Raw genomic sequence first — 21,600 nt, forward strand, 5'->3', positions numbered from 1 at the left:
CAAGCTGCTCCTAAAATTCATATGGAAATGCAAGAGATAGAATAGCCAAAATAATCTTGAAAAACAAAATTGGAAGACTCACATTTCCTAATTTCAAAACTTACTGAAAAGTTACAGTAATTAAAACAGTGTGGCACTAGTATAAGCACAGACATAAAAATAATTGGAATAAAATTAAGAATACTAAAATAAACCCTTTTTTATGGTCAATTGATTTTCAAGATTGTCAAGTCTACTTGATATTATCATTCCAGCAGTTTGACATATAGAAACATTACCTTTACCCTCCCCCACTTATAATTTTAATAAATGTTTTTTCCCCATACATTTAGAGCCATGTCAGACCCTGAGGGTTGCATGGGAAAGAGCAACAGCACCCCTAGATTTAAAGGACCTTGGGGTTTTTAGTGCGCACCAGAATGAAGCCCCGAAACACCTACTCGGCCAAAGATTTTTCGCATTAACACTTATAAATAGGGAGGAAGTCCCAATTATAACAACTCATAATAAATTTGCCATTATTCCTGTGCTATTGAAGTTTACAGTCAAATTTAATTTGATTTAAAAGGAATAAAGTAATATCATATGCCTTACACACCTAGCTTTGTAAATATACTGCACAGTTTTTTTTTTTTTAATTTTTACCTAAATCCTGGCAGAGGAACACGAACTCTTGATCCCAGAACAATTATATTTACTCTTTCTTTAATTTTTCTAAAGTGTTTAACTTCTAGATCAATTTCTAGAGTCTTCTATGATAATTGTATGTACTTGGTTTTTTTCTTTTTTGGTTTTTCTTTTAAAGTTTAAACATAAATCAGCTCTTCTTACAAAGCTAGCATTATACACTGTGGAACTACTTTTGCCCTGTGTTCAAAAGAAATTTATCAAAAGCAACATGGGTTTCAAGTGTAATGTTTCCCTCACCTTGCACTGGAATGTCATCTGTGACTTTAAAGGTAAAAATTCCTCTTTGTATACTCTTCCTTCCGTGGTCTGGGAAATGCAGATATTACCTAGCCAGTATGAATCTACTTCTGTAGTTTGACAGACATAATGGACATTATTGGTTTGACCTGAGATTTCCAGTGTACCATGTCCTCTTCCTGAGGTTACATCTTCCATTGTTTTTTTGCTGAGTCCTCCTGAGACTTCTGTTCTCCTCTTCTGCTTAAAGTATTTTAAGCTATTTTTTGCTCTCTTTTTTCCTAATTATTTTCCCAATTATCAATTTTAAAAATGTGGGGCACCTAAAAGATGTTATTAGTTGTAAATATACTCTTGACTTACAGATATTCATCTCAAGTCTAATCCCGTCTCTGTCTGCCAGACCTGTATAACCTCTCCTACTGCATATGGGAATCTCTCTGGGGATGCAGTAGATGTATCTCAAACACAATATATACAAACCTGACTCCAACTTTTCCAGTAAAATCTGTGTCTCCTCCAATGGTTCCCATCTCAGGAAAGGGCACCATTGTTTATCTAGCCAGTGCCTAAGCTATCTTCTTAACCCTCTTAACCCCTCCTAAATCAAAGTGCTACCAAGACTTAAAACCTAAATATTACACAAAATTCTTTCCCCTCTCCTTCCCTACTACTACTCTGGTTTGGCATCCAATCATTTCTCATCTAAAGCACTATTACTGCTGCTACTTCTCTGCCTCCCCTTGTGCTACGACTACTAATAATAAAATAACAAGAGCCAACATTTACTGAGCACTTTCTATTATCCAGGCACTGTTCTGAGCACTTAACATGATTTGATTAATTTAATCTCATACAACCTTAAATGAAAAGTTCTACTTTTATCCCCATTGTACAGATAAGGAAACTGAAGGCACTGAGAAAATTATATATATTTACCCCAAGCGTTACAGCTAGTGAAAGGAAGATTAGGGAATCAAACCCAGGAAATCCAGCTCCAGAGTCAGGAAACCACTGCCCTTTTGCCTCTGAATTCACCTTTACTCCCAACCTCCTCCAACCTTTGACTTCCAGCCTCCAGAACTGTGAGAAATAAAGGTTTAGGCCGCCATGGAATTTTATTGCAGTAACCTAAGCAGACTGATACAATGTGTGCGTGCCTACATTCACAGATACATACACTCATTAACATATATCGATCTCCGGTCTGTCCTCGGGGAAACTGATATAATTTGTGCTGCACAAACACTGGTGTTTCCTGGTGCTCAGAACGCTTGGAACTTCTAGTTTTTCTCTGCCTGGGACAAGTGTGTGTTCTAAAGCCCACAAATTTTTCCTATCCCGCAGAGCAGGACATCATTCTCCTTCAGTCCCCTTCATCTTTCACTTCTTTGGTTTTGGAGGCAGTGTGTGCTAGGGTGAAAAAGAAGGTGGACTTTGGAGTCAGCCACACAGGTCTGGTTTATATTCCTGCTCTGCTACTTCACGGCTTTGTGAGCTTGAGTAAACCACTTCATCTTTCTTAGCCTCAGTTTGTCATCCAAAAAATTAAAATTAAAAAAAAAAAAAGAATACCTACTGTCTAAATAAGTCAAAACTAAATTAAGTTACACTAATATATATATAAACCTAGTATAGCACATACAGCTAAGTAAATACCAGTTATCTTTTAAAGTAAATGAGCCTTCCTCTCAAAGATCATATTATAAATGTAAAGGCTTCCACAAACTTCAGAACAAAATAAAGCAAAATGTATTTTGTCATTTCTGACAGATACATATAAAAGCAATAGAAAATGGAACTTTTTTTATTTTAGAGAATGTTTTCCTCAATGGCACAGCACAGAATATTTACATATTCACTAATAAATAGTATTAACTTTGACACTACAATTATTAAAATATCAAATGAAAACAGAACCTAAAATAATAATTTTAGAATGGGGTTTTAAAAGAGTTTGAAATATTTTCTGAAAACACAAAACAATATGCTTTAGAACAGCCTTACTTCCTTGGTGAATGAACACATGAAATTACATTTTATGGTTATTTTCCCCGAAGCTAACGAAAATTTTGAGAGTTTAATTCTCTTTCATTTTGTCTTCTCACTCTGACTCCTCAGAAAGTAACAAGAGGCATTAGACTACCTTCCTAATAAAAGGGTACATTACTCTCATTTTCATGAAAGGCAATTTAGTTTACTTCTGAAAATTTTTAGAAATCATCTTTTTAATGAATAATTTACTTACAATAACATCCACCCACCTTAAATGATCAATTTGTTGAGATTATCGAATCATGTACACAGTTATAGAAATACCACGCAATTATGATACAGAATATTTCCATTACATCGAAAAGTTCTTTCTCCTTCTGCAGTTAATTCTCTTCCCCAAAACTCCAGACTTTAAAACCTGCTGGTCTGCTTTTTATCACTGTAGTTTTGACTATTCTAGAATTTTAGGTAAATGCAATCATATAGTCTTCTCTGTATTTGTCTTCTTTTATTCAGCATAATGCTTTTAATGGGCATTTAATTTGTTTCTAGTTCTTAGCTATTACATGCAAAGTTTCCATTAATATTTCTGTATGTTTTATTGTGTGGATATGAATATGTTTTTATTTCTTTGGATACTTAGGAGTGGGATTGCTGGGTTACATGGTGGGTATGTGTTTAACTTTATAAACAATTGCAAAGTGGCTGTACCATCTTCCGTTCACCAAAAGCAATGTGTGAGTTCTGTGGTTATTTCACATCCTCACCAGCAGTATTGTCAATGTTTTATTTTAGCCATTATATAGTGTACCAATATAGTATCTATTTTTGGTTTTATTTCACATTCCTCTGATAAATATAATTCTTTAATATTCTTTAATATTCTAAATATAATTCTTTAATATAAATAATAATTCATTAATATTAATCTTTATATTATATTAATTTAATATATTTCATAGTTGAATATATTTAATTAACTTAACAATAAGTTAATATTAATATATTTAATCTTTTTCAGCAGATATTACAGTTAATAAAGTATATTTTAAAGTGTATATAAATTTCACATATTTTATAAATTCATTCTTAAGTACTTCATACTTTTTGCTATTATAAATGATACTTTTTACACATTAATTTCCAGTTGTTCATTGCTCATGTTTTGAAATACAATTATTTTCTATACATTGACCAGACACCCTGGAACTTTGCTAAGTTCATACTAGTCAGCAATTTTATAATATTTTCCTTAAGATTTTCAAGATAAGTATATTTGTGGTCCGAAAATAAAGCAGCTTTATTTACTTCTTCCTCCCCTGAAACCACACTTAAATCTCATATAACTTTATTTAACAACTCTTTACCATTATAGCTTTTGAAAAATAAAACTGTATTTGGACAACCCCTTTTTTCAGAATAACGTTTTTCATCCCAAAGTATAACAAATAAATACACAATAAAAGGTTTGACATTATAATTTTACTAATTTTCTAGTCAAGGAATATCATATGGAAGCAAATATAAATTGTGTGTTTATATAGATGAATGCAAAATGTTTTACTTAACGTACATATGCAGATATACAGATGTTTGGCTTTTATATATCCATGTGAAGTAGTTGGAATGGAAAAGTAACATCTTCTACCACTCTTTTGTCTATATTGAATGTGTGTTCTTTTCAGCTGTGTTTAAGAATTTATTCCTTATTTTGCCTTAACCGTGATTTTCTACACTATAACTTTTTTGAAAGCGTAACTCGATTGCAACCTCAGAACAAGCCCCAAAGTGTTGCCAATTGTTTGCTACACGTAGGATTTCTGTTTGCTTCCTAACTGTTCTTATTCCCATGAGCATCCCCCTTAGCAATGTTTTTCACCTTGGTAGCTGCAGTCTCTTTCCGTAATAGCAGCTGAATCCAGTTCTTCCAATACTGGTGAAATCATCCTCATTACCCACTTCCTGCCCCCCAACACACACACACGCGCACGCACGATGATGGCACCAGCTGAGCAGAGCCACTTTGTCAGAAGTCTGAATCTCAGCACCTCAGCCCATTTCTCCAGCTTCTAGGGATTAAAATTTCCAACCTCTCCCCTTTGTCCCCTGCCCCCAGCACTAAGGGTGGTAGCTGCTTCCTGCAATTGCTACCGCTGTGACACCTTAACGTTTTCTCTCTCTCTCTCTTTCTCTCTCTCTCTTTCTCTCCCTCTCTCTGTCTCTCTCTCGTTCTCTCTCCCTCTCCTTTTTCTGTTACGCACATAATAATTTTAGACATAATTAATAATTCACTAAATTAAATAATTTCTGTTTAAAAACTGATATGCTTTGGATTTGATGAACCCTAACTAATAAAGAATTGTCACTAGGAACAGTCCCATGAAACAGACCATTAACATGGCACTTATGGTTAATTTGGTCATTTTTGTGGGCTTGCATGTGTGTTGAGCTACTTGTTAATGGGAAGTGGATTGTTAGTGATCCATGACATGCATTGGCATGTGATTAAACCAAGCATCACTAGCGATTGATTGTGGTGACTGAAGCAGGCCCTTGGGAAACCGAGTGGTTACTGTCCCTCAGCACTGGAGTGATAAAGTAACAAGGACTGTGGTGTGGGATGCATCCTCTGAGTCACTGGAACATTTACAGAGAGGACATGGAGAATGCTCTGGATGTATTCTAAGGGTATTAGAACAAGGAGGATGGAACAGAATTCTGGAAAGGACCAAACTTGTTGACGGTAATGTATTTATGAGTGCTTTCTGGATCAAATGTGTTAATAGTAAGTGGTTCTAATAGTTCATTTTGGCTGAGTAACACTTGACTCTGAGAGTCTTCATTTAATGAGATTGAGACACCAGAACATCCCTGTCGAAATGTAGAATATCAGATCTAAAAGTCTTGGGGAGATAAAGAATGCTAGAGCAGATCTATCATATGCGACCTACATTCCCACGCCACCACCTCTGGCCCACACTACATTCCCCGAGGGAGCTCTAAGGATTCTCTTCTTGCATTGGTGAGGAGAGAACCAAAATCTTGGGGGAGCTCTCTGGTTGCTGTCCTTTGTAGGAACAGAAGTGGGAGGTGCTGCTCTGAGATGTGCTCCCTGCTCTTCAATGGGAACCTGCAGCTGCAGAGGCCAAGTGTCAGTGCTTAACTAACAAAGACATTATGGATGCATTTACCATAACAGGCAGAAGGCATAAACTGGTAATCAGTGGGTTTCAACTTGCAGATACCTTTGGCAGTAGCAAATTGATTAGTGTCTCTAGGAATGAAATAGAGAGCCAGCTTATGAAAATGTTTAAAATAAGAACAATTCCAAGTCTAATAACCAGGCATGAGTTGATAGGATGTAGTGTCATAGATTGTCACCCAGTTTCTACACATAAGCCTAGAATCCCTTGATTAAAGGGGGAGAAGCTAAATTCATTTGAAGGTAGCGCCTACTACACTGCCACATGTATATATGTGTATATGTACATATATGTATTGTAGGCATTTATTAGCATGACCGTGCTATGAGAAAAGGACATACCCAGATCCCTTGGGAATGATGAGGCACTGGCTTTGAACTAACTCTGACTTCTAGGAATCCTAAATGCCACTTGGTCTACCAGTCATATTGGGGTTTTTGGTGGTCATATAGCAAATGAAGTTAACAGTGGTATGCTGAAGAAAGATATTAGAGATATAATTTTGGAGTTATTAGAATCTACATTAATATTTAGAACCCGGACACAAGATGACATCACCAAAAAGTGGTGCAGAGAGATAAAAGAAGTCCAAGGATTAAGCCATAGGATACTTCAAATTTTAGACATTGATGAGATGAGAAGGAACTAGCAAAAGAGATCGAGAGACAGTAGCCAGAGGTAGAGACATTGATGAGATGAGAAGGAAGTAGCAAAAGAGATCGAGAGACAGTAGCCGGAGGTAGAGTAGGAATCCCAGGTGCGCGTGGTGTGCTGGAAGAGGGGGAAGAGAAGAGAATAAACAACTGCGTCAAATGCTACCGAGCAGGCAAATAGGAAAAGAACCAAGAGATGATGACCAGATTTTAGCAGTGCTGATGACCAAGAGAAAAAGAGTTTCAGAGCAAGGGGTTGATTCCAAAGCCTGATTAGAATGGGTTCGAGGTAAAAACAGAGAGGATACATTGAAAACAGCAAGTGCAGACAACTTTCAAAAGGAGTTTTGCCGTAGAGAAAAAGAGAGAAAGAAATAGGGAAGCAGCTGGAAGAAGTAGTGAGGTCAAGAGAATATTGTCTGGTGGTGGTTGTAAGATAAAGAAATAAGAACACATTTTATGCTGAAGGAAGTGTTCCAATAACAAGGCAGGAATATGATGATGCAGGGAGAGAAAGGAGAATTGTCAGACCAATGCCTTCGGGTAGAAGAAAGGAATGGAATTTACTGCACAAAGGAAGGGGTTAGACTTAGCTTTGAGCACAGATAGTTCACCCACAGTAATAGGAAAGAACATAAAAAATCATTAGTACAGATTCAGGACATATATAGAAATAATCTGCAAATAATATAGTTGGTTTTCATAAAATTAAAAATATTCTTATAAATATATAAAGTTGAAAAAACATTGGCAAAGTTTATCAAGAAAATAAGAGAACACTTTTATAAGCAAAATAAAAAATAAAATAGAAGACATAACTAAAAATGTTGCAGATATTTCAAAGATAATAAAAGACTGTCATGGCCAACTTTATGGCAACATATTTGAAGACAGATTCTAGGGAAATGTAACTTAGTAAAATCGACCAATGAAGAAACAGAAAATTAATGGTCTTATGACTGTTTTTAAAAAATGAATCCGTGGTTTAAAATCTTCCTACAGAATAAACTTGTACTTAATGATGAAGCACTAAAACAATTTCCATTGAGATTACAAATAAAAATAAGAAGAAAATAAGCTATTGCCATTTAGATTCATTAATATTCCCTTTTTGTCTGGTTTCTTTCACTTGTAGTTAATTTCACATCCTAGAAATCTTCTTACTGATGGACCTTCACAAAGTTTCTCATACAGGTCCTGATTTTGCTGCCCCACATTAGAAAGCTGTGGTTTTAATGAACCACATTCTTCTCAAAGAGCCTGTTGCTGAACACCACCTTTCCTTTTCACAGACTTTTGTTTAGCCAAATACAGCATATTGTTACAAAATCACGGCTACAGATGTGGTTTCCTTATGGGCTGTATAGGCTTTGTGTTATTCTATTTCTATAAACTGCAGTCTCGTGCACAAGCTAGCTGATGTTAGCTTTTGATCTCAAGAAAGAGTTGGTGGATAGGTCAGCCTTATTCAAGCTACTACAAGAAAAGCAGCTCAAAGAGCAAGTTGACAAATTATCAGGAGAGACAACACAAGTAACAAAACTTCTAATAGATACATCATCTCCTCTAGTTCAGTCAAACAACTAATGCTGACTCCAGTATTTTCTTTGTATTTGGCATTTTTATCAGCATTTTACATGTATTGGGTCATTTAATCCTTAAATCCCCATGAGTTTGATGCTATTAAATATTTTTATTTTATACAGAGGAAATGGAGGGATGGAGACAGTACAGCCACAGAGAAAATGGCACAACACAAGAGAGCATGGACTCTAGAGACAAATATATAGAAGAATTTCAGCCCTGACATTTTAGTATTGCCCAGTTTGCTTGCTTGTTAAATAGACTTTTGTGAAATAAATACCATAAAATAACAGTACCAGCCCACAAGGTTGTTGTGTGGCTTACATGGATACAATGCATGCAAAGTGTTTAGCAGAGTGACTAATCCAAAGTTAACACATGGTAGCTACAATAATCATTATCATTATTATTATTACCATGACCAAGCTGTTAATACTTTAAACCATTATTACCCTGAGTCAATTACTTGAAAGTAAAATATTTCCAAACATCCTAATCAAAATGAGCTTGCGTCACTTCTAAATATTGGACATTTATGAAGCATGGCAGATTAATAGTAATTGAAATATATTCTGATTTTCCACCAAAAGTGTTCATTTATAACCCATCATTAAATGTTTTTTTGTACAACATTTTAAGACAACTAATTTGCCTTAAAACACATACAGAAAGAAACACGCCTAATATTTTAGTCCAGTGACAAATGTGTTCCCCACCTGAGTATTATCTGACAGTTAATTCAACTTCTTGATCAACAATTCTTGCTTTACTTGTTCAGCTCAGCCAACTCCCATTTCTTTTACTTTTTTCAGCACATAATGTGATAAATGTTTCCACTGCCATGTGCTTCACAGGGTAACTGTGAGGTTGCCAAGGCACACACACATAAAAGTCTCACCAGGAGGAGATGAGGAGGAGGGTAATACAGCAAGGCTGCCACAGCATTCTGGAATTCTTTATGGCTAGAGAAACTTGAAGGCTTGCTATTGAATACAGTTAACCTCATGGTAACTTTTAGTGTAACTGCTTCCTCCGCCATACATCTGATCACAACCAAGGATATAAGGTGGAGACCATCAGCTTGCCACATGCTCTTGCATACCACTTGGCAAAATCAGCCTTGCTATTTGCACCCCTCCTTACCCCCATTCCAGCTCAGGATTAGTACAATGACCTTTTGTAACTGGATGACACAAATTCCTGTCTGGAATCTTATTCTGAATTGTAGTTACAATCATACGACTGTAAGAAAATACTCTGGGCTGTTAACATCAGGCAACTGGAGGGGTAAACTAAGGTAGGAATCCTTGTTCTACAAAGCTGCCCTTGGCTCTTTCTTTATAACAGAACAAACTGGAAACACTGTCTAGCCTCGTGGCGAAATAAAGATGAGCAGATGGCTACTGTTGCTCATAATCATCAAGTCCTTCTCAAATACCAACGTGGAAGATGGCTCTACTAATTTTAGCCTGTTCTTGGTAACAAGAAAGAGTGGGCATGGACCTCAGTCTAGGCCCACTAATCTCTGTTTTTGGTTTATTGCCCCAGTCGTCAGCATTTAGGGTCTATCATCTCACTTGCCTGTCTCTCCCTCAATAATATCTGCTCCGACACACACAAACACCAAGCCCTCGATAACATCCAGCAATACTGTGATGTCTCTTTTGTTGACTCACTCTTCCATTCATCATGAATAGTACGCCCAGCTCCCTACTGTCCTTAAATCTCCAGCCTCCCCCACCTGTCCTCATCTTCCTTCTTTACAGAGAACACTGAAGCTTTTGCAAAGAGCAAATCTGAAAGCTACATGCATCAACACATGTCATATCCTTCCAGAGTGATGAATGGATGATCTCTTTATTTAAAAGGATAACCTATCCATCTGTACCGTGGATCCTCTGACAGTCTTGCCTTTTAAGAACCTGGTCCTGTGGATGCTCAACCACATTAATTCATTTTCATCTTTTTTCTCTCTGTGGCCTCTTAGCCTTCAACGTTTAATCATTCTTAAGTTTCTCTTCTCTTAAAAAGAAAAAAAAAATCTTCAACTTATTTCTCCCACCCGTTACCTCTCTCTGTTTTTATTCACATTCACTATTTCTATTTTCATCCCTTTCTGTGTTTTATTAGCTCCTCGGAATCTTGTCTCCCAGCCTACCACAAATCCCCTAAAACAGTTCTCGCCAAGGTCAACAATGACCTCAATATCACCAAATTTGGTCTAGCTCTGTTTATCTTACTTCTCTATGGTATTCGACATGCTCCTTCCTGCTTGAAATATTCTCTGCTCTTGATTTTAGGACACCCCTATCTCCTGTTTCCTCCAACCATAGATATCTCTACCTCTTTTCAACTTCCCCAACTCATCCTGCCCAACCTCATCAGTAAATGATGGAATTTCCTAAAACTTAGTTCTAGGTTCTCTTCTCATATAAACTTCCCTAGATGATTCCAACTGCTCTGCACATTTTCATTTACCATTAATATGCTAATTAAGCCAAATTAACCTGGCTGCTAGCCTTCTATGAGGTCCATATCTATACAATTAACTACACATTCATCCTTGTTCACACATTTCAGGGGCATCTTAAATCTAACTTGTCCAAAACCCATCTCAATTTCTTCTTCTAAAACTGTTTAATTTGAATGTTCCCTCCTCTAATAGTACTACTATATATCCAACTGTTCACACAGAAACTAGGGAATTATTTTTGACGCCTTCTTCTCCCTTAACTGTCACATCCAATATAGAATCTGATTCTCCTTGATAGAGAGAATCGCTGTTTCTCATTGGTCATGTTGCCTTAAAGAATTTCTGGTCCTAGGAGAGAATTATATTAAAATAACACTTTCAGTTCTCTTTCCATCCCTCCTCTCCCTACCCTCCTCAGAGGAGAAGAAATAAATTGCCTTATTGGTGAGTTTAGGAGAAGGAGCCAGGCCATTCTGTATTTCCCTCTTTGGCTGTTTATGTTGCAACAGTGGGCACATTCTAAAACAAAGAGAAATAAACATAACCAAAAAACGCAACACTTGTATATTGTAAACTACAAAACATTATTGAGAGAAATTAAAGAACTAAATAAACTGAAAGACATCCCATGTTCATGGACCAGAATATTTCATATTATTAAGATTTACCTGTAAATTATCTACAGATTCCCTGCAAAGCTTATTAAAATCCCTGCTGGTTTCGATATAGAAATTGGCATGCTATTACTAAAATTCATATGAAAATGAAGAATAGTCAAAATAATCTTGAGAAAGAAGAACAACATTGGAAGATTCATACTTCCCAATTTCAAAATTATTTAAAAACTATAGTAATCAATACAGGGTGGTACTGGCACATGGAAAGACAAATAAATCAGTGGAATTATTAATTCTAATTAAGAATTCTTGAAGAAAACTTTCTGTTTATAGTCAATTTATTTTCATCAAAGGGACCAACACAATTCAACAGAGGAAAGAATAGTTTTTATGATAAATGGTTCTGGAACAATTTATATCTGCATGCGAAAGAATGAAGTTGAACATCTACCTCATATTATATGTAAAAATGAACTAAAAGTGGATTAGAGATCTAAATGTAATTAATAATTTAAAAATGGATTTAATAAACTATAAAACTCTTAGAAGAAAACAAAGGCATAAACTTCTATGACCTTGGGTTAGCAATGATTTATTACATATTACTCCAAAAGCACAAGCAGCAAAAGAAAAATTGCATAAGTTGGACTTCCTAGCAATCAAAAACTTCCATACTTCGAAGGCCACCATGAAGAAAGTGAAAAAGACAACCCACATAGTGGGAGAAAACATTTGCAAATTATGTATATGTTATCAAGGATTTCTATCTAGGCTATATAAAGACAATCTCTTACAACTCAACAATTAAAAGATAAATGTAAATTTTAAAATGAGCTAAAAATCTGAATATTTCTCCAAAGAAATTATCCAAATAGCCAATAAGCGCATGAAATGATACTCAATATTAGTTATCAGAGAAATGCAGGTTGAAATCACAATGAGATACTATTTCATGCTCACTCAGATGAATACAATAATAATAAAAAAAAAAACAGACAAGTGCTGGTGAGGCCGTAGAGATATTGCAAACCTCATGCATTGCTGGTAGAAATGTAAAATAGTGCAGCCACTTTGGAAAACTATCTGGCAGCTCCTAAAATATTAAATAAAAAGTTACCATATGTTCCAGAAATTTCACTCTTAGTTATGTCTAAGAGAAATGAAACTATGTGCACATGAAAACAGCAGTAATATTCATCATAGCTCAAAGTGAAAACAACCTAAATGCTCATCAACTGATGAATAATCAAAATGTGGTACACCCACACAGTGAAATACTATTCAACAATAAAAAGGAATTAAGGACTAATACATGCTAGAACATGGTTGACCCTCAAAAACATTAGAGTATGTGAAAGAGGCCAGTCACAAAAGACTACCTATTGTATAACTTCGTTTACATTTAATGTCTAGAACAGGCAAATCTATAAAGACATAATTACATCATGTGCAATTATGTTGAAAAACACTGAATTTTTCACTTTAGATAGGTAAATTCTATGGTATGTGTACTACTTTCCTATCTTCAAAGTTAGCAAAGTCACACATCTCTTACCTTTAGTACCCTATCGAATCTTTCTAACCCAATTGGAAAAGGTTTTCTACTTTTAAGAACTCCTGTCATATGACTGAACCCACCTGGATAACCCAGGATACTATCTATATCCATCTCAAGATCCCTCACCTTAATCACATCTGTGAAGTTCCTTTCATCAGGGAAGGTAACATATTCAGAGGTTTCAGGGTTAAGTTATGGACATCTTTGAGCATCTGTTAATTTGCCTATCACACTTTGTAAATTGTTATCTCAATAAATATTTTTTTTAAAAAGTACATGTATTCTGCCTTTCTGCTTCCAGGTGGACCCACACCAGAATCAGAGCCCAAGTTTGGCTTGCGGAGGCAGTTTGGAAGCCCATCTCTCTTTCTCCGTCCCTGTGATGGGGCCTGCACAGATATGAGATACCAATCCAAGGAAAGTGGATCTATGGGCTATAAAACTCCCTTAGTGGGTCATTTCACATTCTAGACTTGGACAGAATGCATTAGGAAAGAATTGGTCACACACCTAAGCTTCCCTTGAATGATGTAATTGTCTCATGGGTCAACTTTCCTCAATTTATTCCAAACTCAGAGGATAGAGAAAGAGAATAAACTGCTGTCCCCAGAAGCTCAAGCATTAATTTTGTCTTCTGGATAATGCTCATAAACATCAATTTTACTCCATCTTTACTGTCACCACCTTACTTTAAGCCTCAATCATGGCTCAACAAGATTATTAAAATGACTGCTTTGCATATTTTCTCTTTTTCTAATCCAATCTCCTAACACGCAGCCAAAGTAACCTTATTAAAATGCAAATCTCACCATGCGATTCTGTTACTTAAGCCTCCACTTTGCTTCTCATTACTGTTGGGATAAAAATTTTCAATGTCCCACATACTTTGGCTTCCAACCCCAGCGACAGCCTCCACTTAAGCCATTCTTCTCTTGATCATAACATCTCAAAGCCCTCGTGTGCTGCTTTTTTTTTTTTTCCCAGGTGATCCCCCTGTCCTCTCGGTCTTCACCTGGATAATTCCATCATAGCCCACAATGTCCAATTAAACTTCCCTTCCCAGAGCTCCCCTCAAAGAAAACTTATCATTATGCACTTTTCTTTAGCATCTTTTTCCTTTGAGGAACTTATCATAACTTTTATTTAATATTAATTAATATTATCCATCACTTTCAGTCCCAACTGGTACATTAACACAACATTACTAGCGTAAGAAAGAAAGTCACAATGGTGTCCCCACTGTCCCATGACTATATGATAACTGAAGAAAAAACACGCTGAGAAACATGGCACAACTCAAAAGATTTGTTCTGATATAATTTTGTACCCTTTGTCAGGTGGTAGAATATGCATAATAGGACTATACACACACCCCCAAAAAATCATAAATAAGTCCATGAAAAATAGCCATACCATAGAAATTAATATTTCAGTGACATTTTATATTTGTTTTTTTCTGCTATTTTCATAATACAATAATAAATAATCCAATTTTTAAATGAGTAGAATCACGGGGTTGGAAGAAACCAGATTATTGCTAATAATTTTAGTATTATTTATGTGGCAGTATATAAAGAAGCAGAGTAGACAGAGAAAAAGTCTTTAAATTTTAAGTCTCGATTATGCCACCTGATAGCTGTGTGACTTGATGTAAATTATTTAACCTCTCTTAGCCTGCATTTCTTCATCTATAAATAAGAACAGATTATAATACCTAACTCAAATGGCTATAAAAAGTAAATTATGATATTTTTGAAGCAACTAGCACAGATTGTTAATGTTAAACACAATAATTCTAGACTCGTAGATTTCATGAAAATTTTATATATAAAATATGTGCACATCACATATAGAATAGATGATACATGTAATACATAAAATATAAAAGTACTATATATTCAAATATACATATACTGTTTTAGGTAAGACCCACAGGATGTGATGTTGCTTGTCAAATATTGTGAAAAAAAAATTTATAGACCATAGTTTCTCAGAAGAAAAGACATTGTAACAACAAAAAGTTGTTAAATCCAAAGTAGATCTTTACATTTAAATTGAATACATTTAGCTTTAGTTATGCATTTCTCTACAGAAAGATGAAATTTGATCTCAGTCTCTCACTCGTTGGTTTATGAGCTGGTTGGTCTTGGAGACCTATGCTGCAGTAGATATTTCATAAATGTAACTTGAACCTAAACCCGTTCTAAGGCTCTGAATAGTCTAAATCAGTCAGGACCAATTCCTGCCTGGGCTCTTTAAGTTCTCAAGAAGAGACTTTCTTGTTGCTCATGGCATATCTAAATATATATATGCCATATAAGATTAACCTTTCATAAATTTTTGAGTAAACTCATGTCTATTGTTTTAATGGCAGAAGAGTATGATTCTTGGTAGGAGTTTTTTAATTTAATAAATATATACATACACTTTTCAGTCGGTTAAGAAAATTCCAGCTAGGATGTACCACTCTACTTAAGTAGGTTTGAAGGACTTTTTAAATATGAGATTAAGACCCTAGGTAGTGAAGGTGCAGAGCCACCTACAGAATATATGAAAGATGACTCAGTACTATTGTGGAATACAGCTTATAAAACTTTTGGAAAGCAAGCTGGCAACCCCGTAGTAAAAGTCTTTAAATATTTACACCTTCCAACTTGCATAATAAACAATCCATAATAAAAATCTTTACATACAAAGATGTTCATCTTATTTTTGATTAAAACTTGAAAAAAGCCTAAAAATTCCAAAGTAAAATTCAACACACACACGCTATACACACATACATGATAGAATATTATAGAACTATGAGTGTTCATAAAGAGTTTTTGGTTATATTACATTATAGGCATTTTCTCATTTACAGTAGTCTTCCCTCATCCATGGAGGATACATTCCAAAACCCCCAGTGAATACCTGAAACTGAAGATATTACCTAACCCTATACTGTTTGTTCCTATACCTGCATACACACCTATGATAAAATTTAATTTGTAAATTAGACTCAGTAAGAGATTAATAACTAATAATAAAATACAATTAAAATACACTACAATAATGGTTACATGAACGTGGTTTCTCTCTCTTCCTCCACTAATTTTTTAAATTTTTATTAAATGTATTGGGGTGATATTGGTTAATAAAATTATATAGGTTTCAAGTGTACAATTCTTTAACACATCACATGTATATTGCATTGTGTTTATCACCCAAAGTCAAATCTCTTTTTCTCACCATATATTTGTCCCCCCACATACCCTTTTCTACTTCCGATAATTTTTTTTAAGTCTAAACATATTCCCAAATCTGTGTATCCATCCCTTACCTCCAGTAAATGATTTGATATCACTCATTTCAGGGGATCCTTTGCTGAAGTCTGCCTATAGGCTCAGTGCTTTCTGGCACGACACGTTCCATCAATTGGAACACATTTCTGTTCATGTCTTCCACCCATAAATTTAATGCCTTTTCCATCTTAACTAAGCACTTATGTACTGTGGCCGTAACTTTTGCAGTTGGAGGTGTGACAGCAAAAATAGCACAAACTTCTTTTTACTTCTTCACAATTTCATGAATAGAAAATTCATTCTTACCGTAGATCTTAGCAACCTCAGCATACAATTTTTTTCTTTCCTAATTAGGTCTAGAACTTTCACCTTTTCCCTTAAAGAAAGCACTTTATAGCTTCTTTGTGGCATATCCAAATTGCTAGTATCACTACACTTGCACTTTGGGGTCATTATTAAGTAAAATAAGAGTCACTTGAACACAAGCACTGTAATACGACGACAATCAATCTGATAACCGAGGTGGCTACTAAGCGACTAATGGTCAGATAGCAGATGGAGCATGGATACAATGAACATAAAGGGATGATTCACATGCAGGATGGAGCGAGACTCACAAGATTTTTATCACACTACTCAGAATGGTGTACAATTTGAAACTCGTGAATTGTTTATTTCTGGAATTTTTCATTTAATATTTTCAGACCAAGGTTGACCATGGGGAACTGAAACTGCAGAAAGTGAAACCGTGGATAAAGGCGTGCTATGTTCTAGGCCAGAAGACAGCGAATTATAACAGCCCATGGACCAAACATTCTGCCCTCTCTCTGTGTATGGCCCGTGGACAAAGAAATAATTTTTATATTTTTTAATTATTAAAAAAATTCAAGATAAAAAATATTTTGTAATATCAAAAAAATACATGAAATATAAATTCCAGTATCTATAAATAAAGTTTTATTGAAACACAGCCAAGGTCATATGGTTCTGCATTGTCTGTGGTTTATTTGGTACTCTACAACTGCAGAGATGAATAGTTGTGAAAAGAAATGATATTGCTCACATCGTTTAAAATATTTATCGTGCGGTTCTTTATGGTAAAAAATTTACCAAATCCTGTTCTGGGAAACAGTGCTATTTGGTGATGATCTAATCCCAAAGGTGGTTCCTCTATGCCATCCCACTGATGTTCATACGGAGTGAAGGTGAAAGGCAGCACATCAAAATGTTAACGGTGGAAAATTACCTTTGAGAGAACATCATATGAGCCGTGACAGACATTCAATATTTTTTAAGTGAACGAATGCATACATGAATACTAATGCATACAGAGGGATTCACAATGAATCAGTTTTTTAATAAAAGTCCTATGTCAGTCTGTCCCTCACCCTTATCTACAGAAAAGTAACCACTTCATGAAGAAGCCAACAATTTGCTTTGGGAGCTTTTGGATTCCTTACTGTGGAAAGATGTCCTGGTTTAAGAATTTCTAGAGTCATGGAATAATGGAGAAAGACTCTTCTCTCACTGATGTCTGGTTTTTGAGAGGGCTTTCTTGACCCTATTGAGTTTGACAGGCCAGCATGACCAGTGAAATTAACCATGCTTTGAGCAGGGGCTATGAAATAAGAACTTCTGGTATATTAACTTGTCTCTAGACTTGTGCCACTAGCCACATGTGGCTTTTTAACTTTATATTCAAATTATTTAAAATTAAATAAGATTAATATTTTAATTCCTCAGTCACACTAGCCACAGTTTAAGTACTCAATAACCACACTCGGTTAAAGGCTTCTGTTTTGGATGGCTCAGAGTAGATAATTTCCATCATCATAGAAAGTTCTATTGAACAGTGCTGCTCCAGACAGTAGGACAATTCTTTTATGCAATTGATGATATTGCATGGGATTGAGCGTTTTTGCCCTACATCATCTGTGTAATTTATTAAGCTAAGCTTCTGGTCCCAGTATTTCTATGGCAACATATCTCTAAATTTAGAAATCACTGAGACTGAAGATTTGCCATCCAAAAGTCTGTTTTCTAAATTTCGAGACTCTATGTGTATCTCTCTTACCTATGCTTGCGATCCAAAACTTAGAAGTGGCTCCTCATCTCACATGAGAAACTCGAAGGCTGGTTTTTCACAGAATGTAATTCTTATTATGCAATTTTGCTATATCAAGGTCTGTGGGTGTACATTAGCAATCATTTGTTTCTCTATGATGTGTTTAAAGCCTTGTGGGCTATAAATCAAGTAATTATGAATGTTTTCTGGCTCGCAGCTTTACCTATACCACTGTTCTCTACACCCAGGGCCTTCTGACCAAGCCTCTGAGAGTACTTCACATCTCTGTACTCATTAGAACATCTCATTCTCCTAGATGGGTGACAGGGGTTAAATCTGCTCACAGATGGAGAGACCAAAGGAAAGAAAATTACAAGGTCACTGTGTGATACTGACCATTTTAAGAACTGAATCCACGAAATCAGTAGTAACTGACCCAGTGCTCACAGTGATGATTTGACCTTTGAAGAACATTCCTTACCCGAAATTCCTTTACAGGCTTTTTTGTTTGTTTGTTTGTTTTCTGGATCTGTTTTATGCATCTGTGGAAAAGGGCAACTCCTTTCCTTTCTTTTTTTTTTTCTTCTTTTACCAATTATAAAAGTAGTTAAGGTTCATTTTTAAAATTTTAGCAAGTATAAAGGAGAAAAAAAATCCAGAAACCAATTGCTAGTTAATTCCTTTTTTTTTTTTTTCATTCAAGAAATATTTAGAAATGCAGCTTTCCACTTTACCTCTTGGTGCTTACTTTTCTCCCTTTCTATAAATCTGAGAGATAACAGAATGGCAGAAAGAGCACAATCCTTGGCATCAGACCAACCTGTGTGCAAATCCTGACCCTGACACTATGTGAAGTTGGGTAAGTCATTTGAACTCTTCGAGTTCCATTTCCTTACGTGTAAAATCAGTGTATTTATAGTAGCTCTGCAGGTTTTCTAGCAACAAACTACAGAAATGATCCCTGAAAGTATAGCCTTTCTGCAGGTTTTCTAAGGATTCAAGTAATCTCTGCTATTTGGGGCACTATCTAGGTTATTTGGGAAACGAGCCCATGAGTTCCACCCAAGTCTTTGCTCTGCACCAACCTGGAGCAACACAAATGAGCAGAATTTTTTTTTTTTTTAAATCATTAAAAGAAGTTTGGAACAGGGAATCAGGCAATGTGAACCCCTGGGGTAGTATCCAAGTTTTTCCAAGATTCAGGGAGGGAAGACAGATTTTTTTCTTTTTCTTGGGCCAGGCTTGCAAATCCCTAAGTATGCTACCAACTACAAAACATTCCATGTTAATACACCATTCAGAGCAATGATTGTTAGGTTCTCAAGTAAAGTTGTAGACTCAACACAGAAGAGGATGTATGCAAGGCAAGTAGGGCTGTGTAATCTTAAATTACAGTTAGTTAAATGGGAGCCTTTGAGAAATGATTAGGTTTATCCATAGTATTTAGAGGTCTCTCTTGCCAACTCACATACTGCTGCCACAATAGGGATGAAGGAATCATGGAACCTTCTATACAGCTTTGCCAATTCTCTTTTTTTCCAAGCTGATTATTCAGTTTGGAAATTAACCCAGATTCCTTGTTTCTCTTTCTGCTTACTTTCCTCCACTGTTTTCTGATCAATTCGCTTATTAGAAGCTCTGCCAGAGGGTAGAAAGGAACATGTTCAGGAAGCATTGAGTCAATGTTTCATTGTTTTTGGTAACACAGATAAAAGTTATTTGGAAGACTATACTCTAAGACTGTCCTTTGCTCCTGATTATGCAAATGACAGATCAATCAAAGCCCCGGTAGAATTCTCTTGTTTTCTACAGCAACATGCCATTCTTTAGAACTGGACATTCAAGAGCTACCATCTCCTTTTTCCCTCATTACCATGGACAAATTAAAATCTGAGTATACCCAAACTCTCCCAGAGGCTGTATATTTATTTTTAGCTCCACACATTGATCCAAAATTAGTTTAGAAAAAAAAAAGAGTGAATATTATCTTTGAACTAATGAGAACAAGTTATAACATATTGAATAACTTAGAGGGTTTCCATTGTATAGTAAAGTCAGTAATTGATATAGCTTACTTTCCTGCCTTACGACCTGATTTTATGAAAAGTACAGTTGTTTGGGAAAATTTTTAAGAACGTTGTTTTCTAACCACCTCACCACTATGTAATATTTATTATTACTGCAGAGATATTTTTTTTCCCTTAGGCCCAGCTAGAGATCATTTTATGCCCTAACACACATCACAGTATGCCCTGGAGTGTATCTTGGGAATCAGAAGTGAATCTTTAAATCACCTAATTTTACATTTCACTAACTATGGTTTGGTCAATATCTGTGCAGAACACACACTGAGGCAGAGGTTAAAAAACACAAAGACAAAACCTCAAACTCAGTGGAATAAATAATTGACTTCAGGTAGAAAGAGTCTGTAATTTTTGTTGACTTTGTCTTTCAAAATATCCCTTTCAAAAAAAATTAGCACCTCAACATTCACAAAACGACACCTTCTTCTAACCAAAGTATTTTTAAAAATAGTCACTGTCTTTATTACATGTGAGTGGTCAAATAGACGAGATATGCCTGTGAAATCTGCTTCTAAATGATTTATCACTTCTGATCTTTATTTGTTCAATTTGAATATTGCTTTTCATATTATCTGTGAGCCCTAGGAAGCTAAAAATGAGATCCAGTTACCAAGATCTAGGTAAGCTATTTATTTGGAATTTTATTTTAAATGCTCAGGTATGCAGATCCAACTATGGCCATAAACCTACCTTTATTTTATTCTTAAAATTATAAAAAATGTATGTAGACTTTGGCAAACAACAAAATTTGCCATGGGACCTTCATCGGTTTAATTAGGCTCAGTTTTTTGTCCTGAAAAGTAGATTTAGAAATACTTACTTCATAGGATAGTTGCAATCTAACACAGGTCTCAGTGTAAACTTCTGAGAATTTTGCCTGTCATGGAAGAGGCATTTAAATAGTCTCTTTATAAGCAAACTGGAAAAGTTAATTGAATACCTTCTTATTGTGTTATAGGCAAGATGGCTTCATTTGGAAAAAGAAATGCCTCTAGGATATATTGGTTTTTATGAAGTGTCTAAAGAAGCAGGGATTTTTTTTTTTTTTTTTTTTTTGCTTTAGCTTTGATTTAGCTGTGTTTGAGGTCCTCCTGCACACCACACATTAAGCTAGGCATTGGTATTTATTCCCTTCTGCACTACAGCAGCTGAGGTTG

General features: G+C 35.5%; 1 pseudogene; it reads right to left on the minus strand.

The window, feature by feature from the left end:
- Nucleotides 1–19,250: 19,250 nt before the first annotated feature.
- Nucleotides 19,251–19,336, minus strand: LOC118601034 (annotated as a pseudogene).
- Between the last annotated feature and the right edge of the window lie 2,264 nt (nt 19,337–21,600).

Source organism: Rousettus aegyptiacus, unplaced genomic scaffold (assembly GCF_014176215.1).
Source record: "Rousettus aegyptiacus isolate mRouAeg1 unplaced genomic scaffold, mRouAeg1.p scaffold_m13_p_3, whole genome shotgun sequence".
In the NCBI taxonomy this organism is placed as follows: Eukaryota; Metazoa; Chordata; class Mammalia; order Chiroptera; family Pteropodidae; genus Rousettus; species Rousettus aegyptiacus.